The following is a 20,236-nucleotide window of genomic DNA, read 5'->3' on the forward strand; positions in this document are numbered from 1 at the left end:
GAGAAATCGTAACTAATCTCATAAACTTGGGGAAACTTACAAGGGCCAAGGAGAGACGGATGCTGTGACATGGTGAGCAAGACTTGAGAGGGTCTTTTTTCAGCTGGGATCAGAGGACATGTAGGAGCTAAATAGGTAAAGTGAAAAAGGGAGAGCATTTCTGGCAGAGAGAGTGCTTGGGACTGAAGGAAGATCAGTGTGGTTGGAGCAGAGAGAGACAAATGTGCAGGCTCCAGGGCTGAGGCTTCTGGAATTTACCTTGAGAACAGTAGGACCTCATTGAAGAGGATAATACAGGGACCCATGTGATGAGGCTGCATTGGGCCTTAGATAGCAGAAGACTGGAAGATGGCGCCTGAAGGACATGAGGGGGAGAGTAGCGAAGCCATTCTGAAATGTTGGCATTTTCTTGTGTTCTGTTGGGAGAAAATCAAGAATGACCTTCAGAGTCTTGAATGTGTCTGTTTCCAAGAGACAGAAATGTAATGCCCTTACCACTGAATCCAGTTAAGGACTCTTGGTGTGGGTGTGTTAACCTCTGAAAGCATAGGCAACTCAGATGCTTACCTGGAGAACTACCTGTTTGGACTTGGTAGTCCAAACTACCAAGTTTGGACTTTGGGTGTTTCTGTGCCATCAAATGGAATGGAAAAGATTATTTTCCCTAGGCTTATTTTTTTCTCCCTGATGATTGAGTTAATTTATGCTCATTGTAGAAAACTAGGAGGATTATGAAACAGGTGAGTAGGTGAGGTCTTCATGAGCAGTCGTCCTGGGGTAATAGAGTATCATTGGGATTTCCTTGTAATAGTTGTCGGGTTAGGAAGTGCAGCAGAACCAGAAGAACGAGTTGGCAGTGTCATAGATTGAGGCTTACAGAACTGTGCAGCCTGCCAAGTGTGGTTGTTTGTTAGAATGGATGCTCTTGAGTTATTTGAACTGTTTTAGGAGGTGAGTTGGACAGCTTGGCCTCAGATTGCTTTTCTTTCAGGTAGTGAAACTTACTTTATGTGCTAACTGTGCAAAGCTACATCTTTGCCTTGAATTAGGAAGGCAACGTGTTAAGAAGGTTGACGTAAAAAAATACAGGGGACCTGAAGTGGTGGCAGTGAGATGGAAGTAGTGAGACTGGTGTTATGAGAAACAAAAGTACCAGCTGGGGACAGATCTTACATACTTGTGGATTCCGGCAAACAGGATCCAGGACTTCTTAGTCAAGAGGAATGTTAGACCACGGTCTTCTTGCCCCTCCTCTTGCTTTCTAGGCTGTATTTATGACCTCTTTTTGTGTGTGATGAGAATGTAGGTTAGTCTTTTAGAAGACAGAAACTTACTCTAATTGAATACCTGAAGGTAGCCGTAGGAAGTGACTTGAAATCCTCTGGAACCCTCCAGGGTATGTGGGAAAGGGTCTTTGCGGCTTCAGTGCACTGCACTCACTTTCTCTCTCTTGATTTTCACAGAGGTACTTGAATCTTTCAGCCATTCCTTCTGAATCTCCATCTCTAGCCTTGAAACCACTCGACCTGCCTTGCTAGTCAGGTCTTTTGGTTTGAACCTTCAAACCTAATTCATCCTAAATGAGGTAATGCCTTTGAGTACACTTTTAATAAATAGTGCTGCATTATAGGGGCCAGCCAGATCCTCCTGGTGCCAGGGAAGCTGTTGCATATCCAGTACCGCCTGCTCTTTACCATGTGAGGCCGTGGGCCTGTTCCCAGGTAGCATGTCCCTGTAATGGTGTCATGGGTCAGCCCTGGCTTTGCCTGAGGTTGGGTGTGAGCTCCACCCGGCCACTTCCCTGTGGCTTGACCTTGGTGAACCTTGTCCTCTGTTTCCCATTTCTAAAAAGGGGGTAGTAATGTCTGCCTTAAATGGCTGAGTTGGGAGTGAGATGATAAATGCAAGTGGCATAGCACAGCACCTAGTATGTGTACCTGCTCAATAAATTGGAGTTCAGTGAGTGTACCATCATGACTTTAGCAGATGAGGCAGAGCCCCAAAGCATTAATGACTGTTCTGCTTCTCATGTGTGGAGCACCTCTATGTTTGTGGGACAAACCATCACTGTCTCTGCCCCTTGGAACCACAACCTTGTTCCCACATTTCAGATGGAAGAAGGTGAAGTCCCTACAGAGGGTGATACTTGCCAGAGTCACCTTGCTGATTTTTCTACAGCTGGGACTGGGCCCCAACCTTTCCGATTTCAGACTATGAATGTTTTTCCCACCAGCCTCAGTGCCTCCCTGGTGATACAGAATGGCTAGGTTGGTGGTGCCTCATCAGGACAAAGGAGACACAGCCCCTTTTCCTGATCCCGAGCTTGCTGAACCCCACATTCTGATTTTCAGGGTCAGCCCTTCCATTTGTAAGATGTTTGCCAGGCAGATTCTCATGGGGTCCTGCCTTCGAGAACCCAGAGGCGCCCCTGTACCTCTGGCTTTATCACTGAGTGGACTCTGCTCAGGGATGAGAAGTAGGTTGCTTGATGGTGCTTGCAGTGGCAAACAGGAGAGTTTGTTCCCGAATCCTGTCCTCCTTCCGCACTTACAGCTCTCTAGCCAGTTTGGGAATTTGACAGATCTGACTACAGCTTACCACTCTTCAGCATTGGGCAGGTTTTCTGGCCACCTGGCCTCAGCTTTCCCATCCATAGACAGGGACTGTATCTTAATCTCATGGGATGGCTGTGAGGGCAATTGGGAAATGTTTAAAAGTAGTCAGGGATATCCTAGCCCTTGATCCTCCATTTACCTCTGAGACAGAAATCCTTCTCTGGGGAAATTCCCTGGCAGTCTAGTGGTTAGGACTCCTAGCTTCCACTGCAGGGGGCACAGTTCTAACCCTGGTCGAGGAACTAAGATCCCGCGTGTCTCTAGGTGGGGCCAAAAAAAAGAAAAGTAACCAAAAAACAAAATGCTTCTCTGCCCAGAGGACAGCTACGTGATGATCCCCCTGGGTCTTAACATCTCAGTTATCACGCACAATGAAACACTCAGATTGAGGAGCTAGATTTTCTTTATAACAAAATTCCACCACAACCTAACAATTTGGAGGTCTTCAGAACTTATTGTAAGGAGATCTCACCTAAAAGGTCAGTCAGGTTATCCGGAAGGGAAGTGAAAAAACCTTGTGGTCTTAAATCTGCATATAATCCCAATATAACATTTCCTACAATCGCAGTTGTTCGGTGCAATTAGCCTTTGAGTCAGTAGCTGTTAAACTTGACTCAACACATTCTTACCTTAGAGGCAGCTGCTCACCATGACCTTGGAGGTGAGCAGGTTTCAGGCCAGTATCTTCATCACTTGAGTTTCCATTTGGTGGACTTTGTGGCAGTGACAGCATATTTTTAGCTTTCTTGTGTGTTTTGGGCAGGCTCACTCTGCCAGCCAGTTCTGAAAACTTTGCTGCTACAATCTTCATTCATCCACGGAGGAAACACATTTTTTTCGCAATTGCTCAGTGGTGTGGGGAAAGTAGGAGCATGGCAAACTGAATCCTTGGTTTGAAGGTGTTGATTGAATTGGTTGAGTCACGCCAGACCTGTGATATTCTCAGGACTTGCATATCATTGACAACACCTGAACCTCATTTTGTCTTCTCTCCTGCATGTAAAGGGTTAATGCCCACCCCCTTCAATGGTGGGCAGTTCTTTCAGAGGATTCTGGAGTCAGATCCCTCCCTGGGACTCTCTTACACCCACCGGAACCTGGGGAGATTTCGAGGGTTTGATTAGTATTTTCTTTAACACTTTTGTTTGATTAGCTGACCTTCTCAGCAGTTTGTATGTTGGTCATCTGTCTCTTGCCTCTCTCTGCAAACCTTTAAAGTTTTTATTGTTGAGGCTTTTTGTTTGTTTCAACCTTACAAGTGACATTTCCCGATGCCAAAGACTGGGGAGGTGGTGGGAGCCTCAGGTGTCAGTAGTAGGCATTTGAAGTTTTTGAAGTTTGCTTTTGAAGTTTTCTTGGTTAAGGATATTAAGGGACTGAGTCTGGATTAAAATGTAATTGTAGCCTTACTGTCAATTTATATTTGTCAGGCAGAGCATTAGAAATGTAACTATTTTTGGTCCTTGGGCAGCAGACAAATGTAACATTCACCTGGGACTAGCTTGCTTCTGTGTGCTGTTTTGCTGAACCCAGCAGGCAGCATACAGACTTCCAGATGAACAGGACAGCCCTTGATGTTGCAAACTGGAAACTGAGGCCTGAGAGGAGGAGTGGCCTGCCCTGGGTTGACTTGCAGAAGACAGAACATAGATCTCTGTTCCCTTCTAGTGCTTCCTGGTCTGATCTCTGTTATCCTTATTTCTTTATGGCCTGGTTAGTTTAGAATTTTTTGTTTTGTTTTAGGTTTCTCTTTTATTTATGTAGTGTAGGTCCATTGGCAGGTTTCCTTCCTCAGGGCTTTGTTTTTTGAGGTCATCATGGTATCTCTGGTGTGAGGATGGGACAGGACACAGGGAAGAAGAACTCAGGGCTGCTTCTGGAGTCTCAGGGCTGCCTTCAAAACAAAACAAAACAAAAACTCTAGCTGTGTTTCCTGTTCTGGAATTGAGTGGTCAATGGCTTTCAATTTTAAGAGCATTAAACTGCTTTTCCCCATCTATTAATAAAAAGTAATGACACTTATTATTTAGTCATCCTTCGGGTGATCCATTTTGGGTGTCCATTTCAAGATTCAAAAAAGCTAGCCATCAGATCCTGTACGAGACTCTGATGATCAGCTGTGCTAGTGTGGGGCAAGAGTGAAGGACCTTAACACTCAGATAAGGATGAGTCTAGGACAGCACAAGCTGGCTGCTAAAAAGCTTCGAGGGAGGTTATTTTTTGCATATCCTTTATATGTGGGGAAGTCCATTCTGCCTGCTGAAGTAGTCTTTAAACCATTTCATAGGAGAACTGGTTAGAGGGATTGATCATGTTCTTGGAAGAGAGAAGATTGGGTGGGTGGGGGGTGGCGAGGGGTTCCAGGAGACCCATTGGTGAGTTGGGATCTCAGCTCAGGATTGGACAGTTGGCCTTTCCTGCCATCAGGTACCCACTCACCCCCCTCAGGGAGGATGGAAGGGGTTCCTCTTACTTTCCAGAGATAAGATCAGGTGACCCTGACACAAAAGGCAGCAAGAGTGGACAGGTCGCCACCTGGGGAAGGTACTTAGCATTGGGTGAGCAGATGAGAAACATGCACCTTCTGTGAAGTTTAAGATGGTGGGAGCATGCCCACTTCGTTACCTTGGTTTATTGCAGAAGGGAGAAAGTAACTTAAATTGCTTAGAAAAATTAGGGTCACTTTGAATCAGTTTAACCAGTCTTCTAAGTCTGTGAACTAGGGTTGGCTAATTTTTCTTTTAAGTTATTTTAAAAAGTTAACCCATTGACGTAGAAGAGCCTAAGCTACTCCAGTAGGTGGCCTATGGAGTGAAATGCAGTACAGGTGTCTCAGGCCCTGAGATAGTGGGTCTTCGGTTTTAGGGGTGCTGAGTATGAGCAAAGGTGAGGTGAGCTGGGCCCTAGAGAAGGGTGGTCTGAGATCGTGTTTACTGCCTGGGAGAAGGTGGGCATTGGTGAGACCCAGGGCACAGCCTGTGACCCTGGATGGCCACTTTCTGCTTCACTAGGAGAACGTAGTGTGTTGAGGTGTGGCGGTCCTGTGTGACCATCAGGGCTCAGGACCCTCATGAACAGGAGGCACATGTCTTTGACCCTGACAGATCTCGGCTGGCTCTGGGGGCTGGGTGCGGAACTTGATTTGTCCTTGTGTCTCTTCGTCCCCAAAGAAATAGTGCTTTGTGTTAGATGAAAGTGTGATAAATAATGGGTAAAAGAATAAAATATCTGAGGGACTGTCTTGTATATACGAGTTTGTTCTGCTCTGTTCCCAAGAGTGAAGTAGTGATGGATAGGTGGAAATTAGAAGGACGTGGCCCTTAACTTAGCCTGAAAAAGAGCTTTGTAGCAATTAGAGGGACCAGGAAGAGGCTCCATGTGATTCCTGTGCCCCAGGAGCTGGCTGGTAATCAGCATTTTTTTTTTTTTTTTTGATGTGGACCATTTTTAACGTCTGTATTCGATTTGTTACAATATTGCTTCTGTTTTATGTTTTGGTTTTTTGGCCCTGAGGTATGTGGGATCTTAGCTCCCTGACCAGGGATCGAACCCACACCCCCTGCATTGGAAGGCGAAGTCAACCACTGGGCCACCAGGGAAGTCCCGGTAATCAGCATTTTCTGGATTCTGAGAATTTTCCAGCTTGAGGTTTTGGACACTTTTCCAAACAGACCTAGGGCGATTAAGACACTTCTCTGAAACATCACATGAATTTTTCCAACAGCTGCGGCTTCCTAGTTTGAGAATGTTTCCCTGTTTCATGCATTGCTCAAATGTTTCCAAATCCTGACTCTTCTTGTAGAGTTCAGGGGAGAAGACAGGTGTCTTACCCAATGACAATACTGGTTTTGAGAGTAGGGAGAGGGGTTGTGGACACAGGAAGGAAAAGGGCCGTGGGGACCTGGCACTTGGAAAAAAAATGACTTGGGTCTGAGAGTGACATCTGCCTGATGATGACCAAGACACCATCAGGGTCCTGATTTTCAGGTCATGGGTGGGAGTGAGGAATCAGGTGAGTTGGGTGAGGGCAGCAGCCTGGTGCCTCATATGCAGAGCTGGGAGGGCCAGCACATGCCCTGGCCACCACCCACCTTAGGAAGCGCTCCCACAGGGCCTGGGCTGTCCCCCAGCTCCATGTCCCTTGGCCATGTGTCTTCTGCTGTCCTTGCACTCTCCTTGCTGTCTTTGGTCAGAGGACCTGTCTCCTTCCCAATGGTCTGTGTCTGCTCTGTTCCCTACCTCATGCGTGAGTGCTGTGCTGTTCTGATGGAAGGAAAGAAGATAATTCTGCACATCTGTTCCTTGCCAGGGACCCCTGGTCTGCTCTGTGGAGTGCTAAGAGTGGTTGGCTTGTGTGTACATCTCACACAATGGAAAAGAAGATGAAGAGGTCCTAGTTTATGACCTAGGCTGGCAGTGTTTTTTTTTCCCCTTAGTTTTTTGCTGCGCCCCGCAGCATGAGGGATCTTCATTTCCAACCAGCATCAAACCCACGCCCCCGACAGTGGAAGTGCAGAGTCTTAACCACTGGACTACCAGGGAAGTCCCTGGTAGTGTTGATCAAGTCCTTTAAGCCCCTTCCCTTGGCTTGTATGTACCCTAGCATGTAGGGGCTCAGAAATATGTGCTTCGTCAACCTCTGAGGGTTTTAGTGCCTTTTGCAGAAGGTGAAGATGCACACGAGTCATTGAATTTGCTGTATGGTCCATGGAATGAGGGTTTGCACAACAAGGCTCATTCCTCCAGGAGGTTTCTAGCAATTCAGTAAAGGGCTAAGTTAGTGTGCTCTTGTAAGAGGGAATCGAGGGTGTGCTTGCTCATCTTTGCTTTAGGAAGTCTTCCCGTAGCCTTGGGAAGGATCCAGCCTTAGGATGGCCTTAAGAGTCCGACTTCCCTCGAAGGTGTGGTGGTTCAGATTTGAGCCTGGGTCTGGGAGATGGCTGACCTGCATCTGGATCCCCATTTAACTTCTTAATCCTGTGACCCTGGCCAATCACCTTGACTTATCTTAGCCTCTGTTTTTTTCATCTGTCAGGTGTGGGCATCAATGGCAGTCCCCTGTGTGAAGTGTGGGTGACAGTGACAGTCTCCCAGCGTGAAGTGTGGTTAGTGTTGGTAGTACCTCATTCTGTGGTTATGAGGATTAAATGAAATCAGGTATGTAAAGTACTGGCACCATGCCTGGCACCAAATAAAGAATTTAATAATCATTATCCACTGTTGTACTTTTCTTTTCCTCCTTTAGTAACAAAATCTCTTGTCAACGTGTTAAAGGTGATTCTTTGGATGTTCCTTTGTCAGCAGTGAGCTTTTTTTTCTGCAGCAGTTTGAATCTGTGTGCCCAGTGGTAGCTTTCTCAGTGGAGAATCAGGCCCTCCCCTTTCTGTGCCACCAAAGTCCGATGAACACTGATGAGTTCTGGACCATGGGGGACAGTGGAGCCCCCACTCTAGCAGTAGTGTGACTGGGGTCTTGGGGACAGACCTGCAGTGCCTGGGGCTCAGGCTGGATCTTGGTGCTGGATGGTTAGGTAGGACCTAGGTCTGCGTTAGGTGGCTGGTGACAGAGCATGGCAGTGGGATAGGCCTCGGAGGAGGACAGAGGGTCCCTGCAAGGCTGGCCCAATAAAGGTGAGGTGAGTGAACACCCCTACCCTTGCCCCTGTGGCACTACTCCTCCTCTCTCCTCCTCGCCCCTTTTGGTCTGGGAGGGCTAGGGCTGGGACTCGAGGCGACTTCCCAGGGGATTTCGTGCTTTGGGTTGGGTTGTATTGGCAGGACTGTGCTTTGAGAATATTGGAATGAGGTGGACTTTGTGGGCTACTTGGGAGCCTGACCCTACTTAGGACAGTGTTTCTCTGGCATGTGTGGTCTACGTTCTCAACAACTGACAGCTTAGAAGTATACCTTTGCCTGGAAGATAAAGTGTGTGCTGGCCTCGTGTGTGCCCATGTGGTGTCCTGTATATATTGGTTTTGTGTGCACCCTTGTGTGTGCTTGTGCACATGTGCTTATGCACGTGTGTGATGGCTCTATATGTGCTTGTGCGTGTGTGTATGTGTGCAAATGGAGGAAAGACATTTCAGTCCGTGTTGGACATGGGCTTCGTGTGGCAGAGTCCTGCCTTTTGTGGGGTCCCCGGCCCACTCTGGGGTGAGTCTCAGGTAGAGACAAAGTCCCACTGAGGGCACAGCCCACAGGTTTCTTTGAGCTTCTTATTTTAAGTCAGAGATTCACATGACGTTCGCATTGTACCTCATAGCGCATCAGGTTTAGTACTAAAATCTGCTACCAGCAAGGAAATCTCCAACTTGCAGCGGAAGCCAAAACAAAGTGTATTTCAGAATTCTGGTGTCCTTGCCGTTGCACCCCAGGAAGCAGGCCTTTCACTCTTCTAAAGCTTTGGTAGGGCCCGGGGATTTGGTCTTTGCTGCCTCTCTCCTCCAGTAGTGGGCTTCTCTATGTGTCTGACTCTCTAGCACGGTTTCCTTCCTGCTTGCTCCCTAGATGCTGGCTCTTCGGCTGAGTCAAGCAGAACCCTTCCCAGCCAGCAAGGCCCTGTGTCTGCCCAGCACCTCTTCTCCCCAGTGGGCCTTCTGTGAGGATAGAGTGATGGGAAGTGTCTGTGCAAGGTGCTGGGAAGCTCTGATGGCCTAGAGAAGCCTGGTGTAGCCCACCCTCCCCTCTTCCCTACCTCCTCTGAGACCTTGGGAAGGCTCTGCTTCTTCCATCTTGGGCTCATTTTACCTTATAAGGGCTGGGGGCAGTGAGGACAGTCCGATGGTTCTCTGAAACACCCTCCCTGAGGAGCCCCTCTGTTCCTGACCTCCTCTGATCATACTTTTATCGTTGGGTACATTGTCAGGAAGATGTGGTGTCTGTTCATGTCATTTCTCAATTTGTTCTTTTTTTTTTTTAATATTTATTTATTTATTTGGCTGCACCGGGTCTTAGTTGAGGCACATGGGATCTTCGTCGCGGCATACAGGATCTTGTTTTAGTTGGGGCATGCGAACTCTTAGTTGCGGCATGTGGTATCTAGTTCCCTGACCAGGGATCGAACCTGGGCCCCCTACATTGGGAACGTGGAGTCTTAGCCACTGAAGCACCACGGAAGTCCCTCTTAATTTGTTCTTAATTGGCTTATGTAGTGTAAGCCACAATTTACTGATAAATGTTGCCATCGTTGTAGTTTCTTCCTTGGAACTTTGCAGCATTTTAATCGCTCATGCAGTTTTTGTGATCCTTGTGATACATCATCAGAGTTTGTGGCAATGATGAAGTGTCTGGGGCTGGGAACTGGCTTGTTGGCCTGGACCTTGCCATGAGGCCTCGGGACTCCTGGGCTGAACACGTGGCCTCAGTCACGGCCATCAGTGCTGTGATGTGGTTGTTGGATGGCTCCAGCCACGTGTCAGAAGTTACTAGATGGTTTTGACTGTTTGACCTGGTTCCTGACAGATAGAGAAACTGAATTCTGCCTCTTAGGAAAGCTTGGTTGCTCAGATGGTTGTAGCTTGTTTTGTATTTGAAGACCCAGCATCAGACTGGATTTCCAGAATTCTACCAAGGCCACCCTTCTGTCCAAAACTCAGCTAGGGGGCATCTGGAGGTTTGTGTGTGAACAATGCTGACCTTGCCGCCTGCCTGGGTACTCACTAGCTGCTCTGGATTTGGATCTAGGCGGACCCTTTGGTGTTCTGGAAAGTACCACCTTACATAGATCTCAGTTACTTGTTCTCAGTCTCCTGTTGCCTGCCTGGAGGATGGGACCCTTCATGAGGATCAAGGTGGCAGAGGCCAGCTGAGGCTCCAGGTCCGTCCAGCAGTAGTGGGACAGCTGGTGGGTGCTTTCCTTGGTAGCGAGCAGACAGTAGCCCTGCCTCCCAGGAAGTGCCCAAGTGCCACAGGGGCCCTTCTGGGCAGGGGTGAGGGGATGGGGGAGTAGGGGAGTGCGTTTTAGAGGTGAAAACTGGAGGTCCTCTCCTGGACTGTGTGGTCTGCCAAGTTTACATTTCTTTTTTTTTTTTCTTTATTTATTTATTTTATTTTTGGCTGTGTTGGGTCTTCGTTGCTGTGCACGGGCTTTCTCTAGTTGTGGCGAGCGAGGGCTACGCGTGGGATTCTCATTGCAGTGGTTTCTCTTGTTGTGGAGCACGGGGTCTAGGCACGTGGGCTTCAGTAGTTGTGGCTCGCAGGCTCTAGAGTGCAGGCTCAGTAGTTGTGGCACATGGACTTAGTTGCTCCTCGGCATGTGGGATCTTCCCGGACCAGGGCTCGAACCCATGTCCCCTGCATTGGCAGGCAGATTCTTAACCACTGCACCACCAGAGAAGTCCCCCTAGTTTACATTTCTTTGGTGATATTTCTGCCATCCTACCTGCTGCTACCTGACCAAAATAGTCTTATCTTGGACCTTACAGGGATAAGCTTTGTGAACTACTTTTAGATTTTGTTTGGATTTCAAGACCATGAAGTTTTTTCCTTTAGGCCCAGGTAGGTCTTCATTTATATACAGTGGGGCCAGCACAGAACACTGCTCCCTCCATGCTCCTGAACAGGTTTTCCCTTCTCTATTCCAGTTCTGGAAAGTGAGATACCGGTTCTTAAACTTGTGGGGAGCACCTGCCCTAGTTACCAGCTTGCGCCAGATTGCTGCTTGTTCACCAAGACTGCCTGTTTGAAGATGGCCGGTGAGGAAGTATAAACTCTGGGCTCAGCCTATGGCCTTCATGTTGCTCCTCAGAGAGACTTGGGGTGATGTGCAGGTCTTTGCCCTGTCCATGAATATGCAGGTCATGGTTGGTGCCCGTGTCATCACAGAGTTGGGGTCTGTCTTTACGGCATAGAGAAGGTGCTCAGCTGGTGGCTTTGCTTCTGCTTTCTCAGCACACACAGGCCCACGGCCACAGGACCTGGGTTGAGGCAGCACATGGCGCCTGTGGCCAGGGCCGGGACCCCTCAGAGGCAGTGGAGGACACCTAGTCCTCCACTTGGTGAAAAAAGGATTCTTGCTTTTCCGGGAGATTGTGTGATAAATAAGGTGTTGCTTCTTTAAAAACAAACTCAAGAAAACTTGCCACAAGAATGGAATGGCTGGAGGTTTTATTTCTTGACATGAAAATAAATACTGATACAGCTGGTTGACATGCTTTGTGACGTGGAGGCCACCTGGATGGTGCCTTCTTGGCAGTGAGGCCCGCTGCTTTGGGAACCTCCTGTTCAGGCCACCTGCTGTAATGGAGATCTTCTGTGGTTGGGGCTTTTTGTGATCCTCACTCTCAAATTTTTCTGTTCCGAGTGGTCCTGGAGACTCAGTTACCTCCTCAGCCTCCCCCTTGTTAGTCGTCCCAGGAGGACACTATATTTTGCAGTCACAGGCCACACAGGGACATGTCTGTTTGGAAAGGAGACTGCCTGTTTGCCCAAGCCAAACTAGGTGGGGAAGCCCAGAAAATCATTTTTGCCCTTCTTATTCTGGAGCAGTTAACCAAAGTGATAATTGAGGTGCTATGGGCGTTTCTATCTGAAATTATTGGTAATGAACCAAATGTCCTCCTCCTGTTGGAGTTGGGTACCTCATGTGGGGTCATTTGGTGTCACTGTTTTCCCACATAGCATCCATGGACTTGGCCGGTGTGGTGACTGACTCCCCTGGGCCTGGCTTTGTGTCAGCCTCACAAGATAAGTGGGTTTGGTACTCAGACCTTGAGGAGGGGATGCAGTGTTTTCCTCTTCAGTGACATTGATTGCTGAGTGCATTGTTGGGGCTAGTTGTCTGTGTCTCTGTTGTCTTTTGAGTTTGACGTGAGTTTGACGTGTCCAGAACTCAGGGCTCACACTGCCAGTGGGCCTGCGTAAGCGTTTCTGAGTCTGGCTCAGGTGCTCCAAGGAATAGGTTTGGGTTGTGCTGTGATATCTCTGGCTTCCACATATAGGAAAAGATTGTGCCCAAGACGAGTTAGTTATCTTTATCGTTCATCTAACAGGGATTTCTTGACTCCCTTGGTTCATGGCTGTGAGATGGGGCTGGAATAGGTGTGTCCTGGGGAGACAGAGTGCTCTGGGAGGCAAGAACTGGGGTGATGAGACTTGGCATACTTGAAGTCCATCTGAGGTATGACATTAGATGCTGCTTTCATCTCACTATTGTAAGTCTTTCCAGTATCTTTTTGTGCAATTTATTTGGGGAGTGGAGGGAAGGACTGGTTGATAGTAGAACATGTCAGGGACATGGCTGGTCTGGGAAACAGGGTTCTAGAGCCATGCTTTTTGGCTGTGGGTGTACCAGACCCATGGGCCTTGTTCTGTACACACTAAGGCCTCGAAAGGTTAAAATGATTTGTTGTTCTACCTCAAAGAGACATTGTACTGAGTGAAATACGCCAGACAGAAAAGGACAAATACTGCATGATTCTATTTATATGAGGCACCTAGAGTAGTCAGATTCATAGAGACAGAAAGTAGGATGGTGGTTGCCTGGATGGGCATGGGAGGGAGGGAAAAATGGGTAGTTAGTGGGTAGTTAGTTAATGGGGACAGAGTTTCAGTTTTGCAAGGTGAAAAAGTTCTGGAGATGGATGATGGTGATGGCTGTACAACAGTGTGAATGTACTTAATGGCACTGAACTGTACACTTAAAAATGACTAAGGCCAAAATATGATTAAGACAGTAAATTTTATGTTATGTGTATTTTAGCACAGTAAAAAAAAAAAGGAAAAAAACCCAGAACCTTTCTGAATTCAGAAATAGCCTGCATCCTTATGAGAGCATGCATGCATTTTTTAAAATAAATTTATTTATTTATTTTTGGCTGCATTGGGTCTTCGTTGCTGCACGCGGGCTTCTCATTGTGGTGGCTTCTTTTGTTGCGGAGCACGGGCTCTAGACACGTGGGCTGCACTAGTTGTGGCATGCAGGCTCAGCAGTTGTGGCCCACAGGCTCTAGAGCACAGGCTCAGTGGTTGTGGTGCATGGGTTTAGTTGCTCCGCGGCATGTGGGATCCTCCCTGACCAGGGATCGAACCCGTGTCCCCTGCATTGGCAGGTGGACTCCCAAGCACTGCGCCACCAGGGAAGCCCGGCAGGAGGATTCTTAACCACTGCACCACCAGGGAAGCCTAGAGCATGCATTTTTATCCTCCAAGAGTTAGCTTAGGGAGAAATGAACAGAGACACTCACATTTTGATGGTCTACCTTATGCCAGATACTAGGGGCTTTAAAAAAAAAAAAAAAAAGATATACATGGTTCTAGAAGGCTCATTTTAACATCATCTTGGGAGCGTGATTCCATGGGTGTTCTTTGGTCCCTAGAGCGGTGGGGCCTGGATGCACTTCCTCCCCTCAGTAGAGTCACACAGAACTAGAGTCTGCAGGAGATTTAGGAGGACAGTCCAGGAACATTTGAGATCTTCTCTCCTCCAGTGCTCAGCGCAGAGATTGAAGGTGTTCCTTGGTTTTCTGTGGCTCTTTGTTAGAGAATTCCCTTAGTGTGGCACATATTGATGTGTATGCACAGAAGGGGAGACTCTAGTTCGTAGTTACTCGTTACTAACACAGAAGTTATTTCCTCTTTTGTTCTTGTGACATTTTCTTCAAGGTATCCTTTAATATCGTAATGCCCTAATGCTAGACATTTCAAACACCTACCAAAGTCTCAGACTTGTCTAGATGTGAACATTTGATCCCTGGGCTTTTTAAAATTTTATTTATTTTTTTTATTGTTTTATTTTATTTATTATTATTTTTGGCTGTGTTGGGTCAGTTGTGGCACGTGGGATCTTTGATGAGGCATGCAGGATCTTTCGTTGCGGTACACGTGCTTCTCTCTAGTTGTGGCGTGTGGGTTTTCTCTTCTCTAGTTGTTGTGCGTTGGCTCTATAGTTTGAGGCATGTGGGCTCTGTTGAGGTGCACGAGCTCAGTAGTCGTGGCGCACGGGCTTAGTTGCCCTGTGGGATCTTAGTTCCCTGACCAGGGATCAAACCCGCGTTCCCTGCATTGGAGGGCGGATTCTTTACCACTGGGCCACCAGGGAAGTTCCTGATCCCTGGGCATTTTAAGTATGGGGGTTTATCTGAAGTTCTGAACTGCCGAGTGGACTGCCTGGGCAGCTGCTAGGGATCGAGGGTGGAAACACTGAAAGGAACCTTGTTATAAGGAATCAAAATATTTTGAGGAACAACATTAATCATAGTAGTCAAAGTAAGAACTAGTTGCTTCTCTTTGAGAGCCTGCCTGGAGCCAGGGCCTGCCACTTGGTCCTCAGGATGGTCTTGAGTCCTAAGGGGCTAGGTGGGCTCCCAGGGGCACAGTTGGATTTGGCCCCAGGCTGGATGGACTGTTTAATTATCAGGAGGGTCGTGGCTGGGCAGCTAGCTGTATGATTCATCAGTAGGATTCTGTTCATTATCATCAGGATGGTCTGGTAGTGTGAAAGGGAGGGATGCTCAGAAGAAAGGGTCGTGCTGGAGTCAAGCCTTCGAGAGGGCAGGGCCTTCTGTTGGAAGGATTGTTGATGGGTTTTTTAGGGAGGGATATGGAATCTTGGCAATAGAAATGGGGAGGGGAGTGCAGGGTGTGGGTGAATGGGTGCTGGGGTAGGTCACACTTCTTAGTGGTGATAGGGGAGGCCCTTCCAGACACAAGGCCATTGAGGCCTAAGGGAATCTCCAGGCACCTTTCTCCAAACAGCCATGTGAGGGAGTTGGGGAGAGCTCCCCCCACCCCAAGAAGCTCTGGGCTCCGCAGGGGCTGTGGCGACGCTGTGGCCTTGCCTATCTCCATATTGTTTCTTCCTGATGTTATATTTATATTGTTATGTTTTTGCATCAGGTTGGTGGTGAAAACATAGTGGTTGAGTATAACTCACAGAGGATGCCATTTTGTCATTTCTTCTCCATGCCTCCTTGGGCCTTGGATAAGGAGATGAGCAAGCGCCCTTTCTCTTGTGGAGTGTAGAGCGTTTGGGGGAGAGAACCTAGTGGGATGCTTGATGTCAGATGTCAAGATCAGCCGTGCCACGTGATGGGGCTGTAGTCCTCGGGGATGGAAGCAAGGAGAGGGTGCCTGAGTAACACATGTTTTGAGTTTGAAAGGTGAGTGGGGGGAAGGAAGGACTTTCATGGCAGTGAGAACAGCATGTGCAAAGGCCCAGTGGTGGAGGAAGGCAGATATGGTGGGTAAGATGAATCGAAACAAGGCCTGTGTGGTTGGAGCCAGGAGCATGGTGTGTGTACACGTACTATGTGCGTCCCAGATGACTTCATAGGGTCACCTGCGCCTAAACAGTCAGGGCCTTAAAGGCTGTGGTGAGGTGTTGGGGGTGTTGGGGGGTTTTAACGAGCTTTAGGAACAGCTGCATTGGCATAGTGTGGGGAGTGGACAGTCTGTTTCTTGGTGAGGCCGTGGTTACTGTGGCTGAGGGAGGAGAGTCAGGGGCAGACCGGGGGTCTGGAGGGCACATACTGGTTGTTACCCTGGTAGATGCTTTGGCTTGACAGTGGAGACCGGCCAGCTCTGGTTGCCCAGGATAGGCTTGTGCAGCTGGCCTCACTGTCGGCTCCTTGGCCCTCATGGGGTTGGTTCTTTGCCTCTCGAGTCTGCCTAGTCATGCTCTCCCTCACTCTGTGGGGATATAGGGTTAATGAGGCTCTTTGCCTTGGGGAGAGCAGGTACTGCTTGGTCCCCTGGGGCTGACGTGGAGCTGAAGCACCCCCTTGCTGTGCCTCTGCCTTGACTTCTTGTCTCAGGCATGCTGCTCTGCCTGAGTCATCTCTGTCCCTTTAATGCTCAGCAGAGCCTGTTAGGGCCATGGTTCCCTCCTGCTCTCAAGGATCAGGTAGTCAGTATTTTCCACCGTTGCTGTCTTTGTCATTACTACTCAGCTCTGCCCTGTAGGTGAAAGCCGCTGGAGACAGTGCAAACTTGAGTGGGCGTGGCTGTGTCCCAGGAAAGCCATTCGCCAGAACAGGCCCAGGCAGTAGTTTGCCGACCCTTGGATTAGGGAATTGACTCTGACCCAAGTTAATCTTTCCCTAACCAGCCAGCGCATGTTGGAGCAGTGTGACCTCTGGGCTTCCTTGAGATGATCCACTGTTGCCCTGCCTCAGTTTCTCCCTTTCTCATAGAGCTAGCTGGGGACTTCCTCTCCTTGACAGTTAGCAGTACAGTCGCTAAGACTGTTGGCAGAGAGGGTCTGGGTGGGGTGCTCATTTTGTGTGGAACACGTGGACTTTGTGGACCTAGGGGTAGGAGAAGGTGAATAGTATTATTGCTGGGTTTCATCTTGGAGGTTTTTTGGCTTAATATGTTCCCGGGATTGGATTAGAGCCAGAGTGGTAAAACACTGGGCAAGTGTTTGGTGAGTGCAGACGGTGGTAGGAGGAGATCAGAAGTGTGCAGCTTCCATAGGGCCAGGCCTCGGAAGGGATGATGGGGCCCTCTGGGGGGCACCTTGGAGAGCTCAGGCTTCCCCATCAGGTGCCCATGGCCTCTGAGAGCTGTCCCTGGGCTGGCCATGGGCATTGCAGCTGAAGCGTCTCTAAGGAACTGGAGCTCCCTAGACAGCAGCCAGTGTCTGGCCGGAGGCTCCTCCCCTCAAGTTAAAAGGGAGCGGACCTCTCTTGCCTGAGCTGGAGAGGATGAAGTGGCAACAGTGGACTCTTTTTTTTTTTTTTTTTTTTAACAGTGGACTTTTGTTGCCCAAAGTGCAGTGACTTGATTTCATGTAAACCACCAATCACTGCCTCCTTACCAAGTGTGATCTCCCTCAGATTGGGAAATTGTTGTTTGGGTAGGTCGAAGATTCGGGGTTTTGTGTGTGTATGCATGTAAGTGGAGTACCCAGGTGCAGGGTCAAAGCCAAACCATAATGATTTATCAAGGGAGTGGAAGAGTCTCTTACGAGTTGGTAATTGTGTACTTAAGGGTTACTTGATACTGTTTTAAATATATGGGTTGGAAATAAAAACAGTAAAAGCTCTCTAAACCCAGCCAGTGTGGGGTAGATGGCACAGCAACCCAAATGATATACCAGTGGAAAGTGATTACAGTTTATTTTAGAGAAATGCTCCCAATCCTGATGGTGCTAAGTGGCCTCTGCTTGGTTTCTGCTCCTTCGTGAATTTTGCTCTAATTGTATCAAGGGGTTTTTGGGGTGTGAACTCCTCAGATTGGTTCTTTCTCCCTCAATGTTAAAACATCTCTGCTCATTCATTCTATAAATATTTATTGAGCACCGGACACTGTTGGAGGTGCTTGAAATGATATCAGGCACCAGGCAGACACCCTTTTCCTTGTGGCATTTATGTTCTTGCCGGGTGAGAAAGTCCATAGATACAGTAGCTGTGTTGTGTGGAGTTTGAGGAGGGGCCAGGGCTGTGGCAGAGAAAGGGCAGGGTGAGCAGGGTGGGCCTCTTTGAGGGAGACATTTGAGCAGTGACTTGGGGGTACACGGAGGAGATAGCCATGGTGGGGGAGAGTGATGGAGGCAGAGAGCAGCTAGCACAAATGCTAGCACAAAAGCTAGCAACTACTGTTAGAACAGGCTGTGTACAGACGTTTTTGGGAAATTGTGTGAAGCTGAATATGGACTGGGCATTTGTTGACATTTAGAGATTATTGTATGGTAGTTATGTTTTCAAAGGTCATTTTCAACTTGGGATGCAAATTGAAGAATCAATTGTTAAAATTACAAAGTATCGGGGATTTTGTTGAAAACCTTGAAGAACCCCAAGGTGGGAGGGTGCCTGGTGTGTTGGAGGCCAGCATGGCTGGAGGAGGGTGGACATGTCAAGAGAGGATGGGGCTTCACTCTGAGCGATTGCAGGGCCTTTGGAAGGTTTCGAGCTGAGGAATGAAAGCAGGGGGTCCAGTTTGCAGACCTCCGTCGTATTAAGGGAGGATAGTGTGGCAAGTGGAGGTGTGAGAAGTGGTGGGACCCCAGATGTGTTTGATGGCAAAATCAGTAGGATTTCCTGGCAGACTGGATGATGGGTAGTCCTATCAAGAAGGCAAGTGCAGCCAAAAAAAAAAGGGACTTTCTGGCGGTCCAGTGGTTAAGACTTCTCGCTCCCAATGCAGGGGTCACAGGTTTGATCCCTGACCGGGGAACTAAGATCCCACATGCCTCATGGCGCACACAAAATAGAAAAAAAAAAAGGCAACTCCAGATTTTAATCTGAGCATTTTGAAAGACTGAATTTACCATGAGCTGAGGTGGGGAAAGCTGTGGTGGAGGGTGAAAGTCTGAGGTGACCTTAAAACTTCTTGTATGTTGCATACTGCCCCATGATGCACTGTATGCATTATGATAACAGATTAAGGTCACCTTTCTCGCAGGTTAACCCTTCAGGAAAATGTCCAGTGTGTCTTGTGGTCTCACGGAGTTAGGGTACTTGGATCTTTGTTGAAAATCATTTGTCCACATGTGCATGGTGTATTCTGTTCCATCTGTCTACTTGTCTGTCTTTACGTTCATATCATACTCTCTTGGCTACTGTTAACTTTACATACAGTATGTCTTGAAATCAGGTTAGGTAAGTCTTCCAAATTTGTTTCTCTTTTTCAGTATTTCACTAGTCTAAGTCCTTTGCATTTCCATATAAATTTTGGAATCAGTCTGTTTTTTCCGGCAGAACATGCCTGCAGTTTTTTTTTCTTAATAAATAATTTTATTTATTTATTTAATTTTTGGCTGCGTTGGGTCATCGTTGCTGCACACGGGCTTTCTCTAGTTGTGGCGAGCGGGGGCTACTCTTTGATGTGGTGTGCAGGCTTCTCATTGTGGTGGCTTCTCTTGTTGTGGAGCAAGGGCTCTACACACGCGGGCTTCAGTATTTGTGGCACGTGGGCTCAGCAGTTGTGGCTCACGGCTCTAGAGCGCAGGCTCAGTGGTTGTGGCACACGGGCTTAGTTGCTCCACGGCATGTGGGATCTTCCCGGACCAGGGCTCGAACCCGTGTCCCCTGCATTGTCAGTCAGAGTCTTAACCACTGCACCACCAGGGAAGTCCCATGCTGGCAATTTTTGATTGGGACTTTGAATCTATAAATCAATTTAGGGGAGAATTGACACCTTCTGACCCATGGAAAAGTCATATCTCTCTGTTTATTTAGGTTTTCTTTCATTTCTCTTAGCGATGTCTTACTGTAGTTTCAGCTTACAGGTCTTGCACATTTTTTTGAAAGATCGGATTTATCCTTAAGTATTTCACATTTATGGTAGTATTAATTGATTTTTTTTTAAGAGCTTTGAGTTTTGGTTGTTTGTTGCCATTTGGAACAAATGGCATGTGGAACAACATTGCCATGTGGAAATACCACTGACTTTTGTATATTGCCCTTGATCCTGAAGAGAGTAGGTGCTTGGAAAAGCCCAGGACCCCTACTTTCTGAGGCTTCCCCCTCCATGGCAGAGAGAGGCCTTGGCTTGGGAGGTAAAAGAACTCTGATCGCAACTTTCCTGGTGGTCCAGTGGGTAAAACTCTGCGCTCCCAATGCAGGGGGCCTGGGTTCGATCCCTGGTCAGGGAATTAGATCCGACACGCATGCTGCAACTAAGAGCCCGCGTGCTGCAGCTAAACGTGCTGCAACGAAGATCCCATGTGCTGCAACTGAGACC

At 48.0% G+C, this 20,236-nt stretch overlaps 1 protein-coding gene across 7 annotated transcripts in view; it reads left to right on the forward strand.

Moving 5' to 3' along the window:
• The window catches only part of GATAD2A (GATA zinc finger domain containing 2A), a 99,835-nt gene that overhangs the window by 16,368 nt on the left and 63,231 nt on the right, over positions 1–20,236 (forward strand). Inside the window, exon 1 of one of the 7 annotated variants that reach the window (XM_067733368.1) lies at positions 11,222–11,307. The exons of the other annotated variants lie outside the window; for them this stretch is intronic. The gene's annotated coding sequence lies outside the window, so the exon portion shown is untranslated. Of the gene's footprint in view, positions 1–11,221; positions 11,308–20,236 lie in introns of those variants that run through there. 7 annotated transcript variants of the gene reach the window in all.

The sequence above is a fragment of the Pseudorca crassidens genome, chromosome 3 (assembly GCF_039906515.1).
Source record: "Pseudorca crassidens isolate mPseCra1 chromosome 3, mPseCra1.hap1, whole genome shotgun sequence".
NCBI classification, from domain to species: domain Eukaryota; kingdom Metazoa; phylum Chordata; class Mammalia; order Artiodactyla; family Delphinidae; genus Pseudorca; species Pseudorca crassidens.